Source organism: Scyliorhinus torazame, unplaced genomic scaffold (assembly GCF_047496885.1).
Source record: "Scyliorhinus torazame isolate Kashiwa2021f unplaced genomic scaffold, sScyTor2.1 scaffold_68, whole genome shotgun sequence".
Taxonomy (NCBI): domain Eukaryota; kingdom Metazoa; phylum Chordata; class Chondrichthyes; order Carcharhiniformes; family Scyliorhinidae; genus Scyliorhinus; species Scyliorhinus torazame.
The window spans coordinates 612,208-614,720 of record NW_027307795.1 but is presented as its reverse complement, the minus strand read 5'-3'; positions in this window follow the sequence as shown (position 1 = coordinate 614,720).

The following is a 2,513-nucleotide window of genomic DNA, read 5'->3' as shown; positions in this document are numbered from 1 at the left end:
CTCACTCTCTGTGTCCCTTGCTCTCTGTGACCCTCGCTCTCTGTGTCCCTCACTCTCTCTGTGTCCCTCACTCTCTGTGTCTCTCGCTCTCTCTCTGTGTCCCTCGCTCTCTGTGTCCCTCACTCTCTGTGCCCCTCACTCTCTCTGTGTCCCTCACTCTCTGTGTCCCTCGCGCTCTCTGCGTCCCTCGCTCTCTCTGGGTCCCTCGCTCCCTCTGGGTCCCTCACTCTCTCTGTGTCCCTCACTTCCTGTGTCCCTTGCTCTCTGTGTCCCTCGCTCTCTGTGTCATTCGCTCTCTCTGTGTTCCACGCTCTCCTTGTGTCCCTCAGTCTCTCTGTGTCTCTCACTCTCTCTGTGTCCCACACTCTCTCTGTGTGTCCCTCGCTCTCTGTGTCCCTCGCTCTCTCTGTTTGTCCCTCGCTCTCTGTGTCTCTCGCTCTCTCTGTGTGTCCCTCGCTCTCTGTGTCCCTCGCTCTCTCTGTGTCCCTCACTCTCTGTGTCTCTCGCTCTCTCTGTGTGCCCCTCACTCTCTCTGTGTCCCTCACTCTCTGTGTCCCTCGCGCTCTCTGCGTCCCTCGCTCTCTCTGGGTCCCTCGCTCTCTCTGGGTCCCTCGCTCTCTCTGGGTCCCTCGCTCCCTCTGGGTCCCTCACTCTCTCTGTGTCCCTCACTCTCTGTGTCCCTTGCTCTCTGTGTCCCTCGCCCTCTGTGTCATTCGCTCTCTCTGTGTTCCTGGCTCTCCTTGTGTCCCTCAGTCTCTCTGTGTCTCTCACTCTCTCTGTGTCCCACACTCTCTCTGTGTGTCCCTCGCTCTCTGTGTCCCTCGCTCTCTCTGTGTGTCCCTCACTCTCTGTGTCCCACACTCTCTCTCTGTGTCACTCACTCTCTCTGTGTCCCACTCTCTCTCTGTGTGTCCCTCACTCTCTGTGTCCCTCGCTATCTCTGTGTGTCCCTCGCTCTCTGTGTCCCTCGCTCTCTGTGTCCTCGCTCTCTCTGTGTCACTCGCGCTCTCTGTGTCCCTCACTCTCTCTGTGTCCCTCACTTTCTGTGTGTCCCTCGCTCTCTCTGTGTCCCTCGCTCTCTGTGTCCCTCACTCTCTGTGTCTCTCGCTCTCTCTGTGGGTCCCTCGCTCTCTGTGTCCCTCACTCTCTGTGTCCCTCGCTCTCTGTGTCCCTCGCTCTCTGTGTCCCTCACTCTCTCTGTGTCTCTCACTCTCTCTGTGTGTCCCTCGCTCTCTGTGTCCCTCGCTCTCTCTGTGTGTCCCTCGCTCTCTGTGTCCCTCGCTCTCTCTGTGTCCATGGCTCTGTCTGTGTGTCCCTCACTCTCTGTGTCCCACACTCTCTCTTTATGTCATTCACTCTCTCTGTGTCCCACACTCTCTCTGTGTGTCCCTCACTCTCTGTGTCCCTCGCTATCTCTGTGTGTCCCTCGCTCTCTGTGTCCCTCGCTCTCTGTGTCCTCGCTCTCTCTGTGTCACTCGCGCTCTCTGTGTCCCTCACTCTCTCTGTGTCCCTCCCTTTCTGTGTGTCCCTCGCTCTCACTGTGTCCCTCGCTCTGTCTGTGTCCCTCGCTCTGTCTGTGACACTCGCTCTGTGTCCCTCACTCTCTCTCTGTCCCTCACTCTCTCTGTGTCCATCACTCTCTCTGTGTCCCTCGCTCTCTCTGTGTCCCTCGCTCTCTCTGTGTCCCTCGCTCTCTGTGTTCCACACTCTCTGTGTCCCTCACTCTCTCTGTGTGTCCCTCGCTCTCTCAGTTTCCCTCGCTCTCTCTGTTTCCCTCGCTCTCTGTGTTCCTCACATTCTGTGTCCCTCACTCTCTCTGTGTCCCTTGCTCTGTCTGTGTCCCTCGCTCTCTCTGTGTGTCCCTCGCTCTCTGTGTCGCTCGCTCTCTGTGTCCCTCGCTCTCTCTCTGTGTCCCTCGCTCTCTGTGTCCCTCGCGCTCTCTGTGCCCGTCGCGCTCTCTGTGTCCTTCGCTCACTGTGTCCCTCGCTCTCTGTGTCCCACACTCTCTGTGTCCCTCGCTCTCTGTGTCCCTCGTTCTCTCTGCCCCTCGCTCTCTCTGTGTCCCTCGCTCGCTGTGTGTCTCACGCTCTCTCTGTGTCCCTCCCGGTGTCTGTGTCGCTCGCACTCTCTGTGTCCCTCGCGCTCTCTGTGTCACTCGTGCTCTCTGTGTCCTTCGCTCACTGTGTCCCTCGCTCTCTGTGTCCCACACTCTCTGTGTCCCTCGCTCTCTGTGTCCCTCGTTCTCTCTGCCCCTCGCTCTCTCTGTGTCCCTCGCTCGCTGTGTGTCTCACGCTCTCTCTGTGTCCCTGGCTCTCTGTGTCCCTTGCTCTCTCTCTGCCCCTCGCTCTCTCTGTGTCCCTCGCTCTCTGTGTGTCCCTCGCTCTCTCTGTGTCCCTCGCTCTCTCTGTGTCCCTCGCTCTCTGTGTCCCTCACTCTCTGTGTCCCTCGCACTCTCTGTGTCCTTCGCTCTCTCTGTGTCCCTCGCTCTCTGTGTCCCACACTCTCTGTGTCCG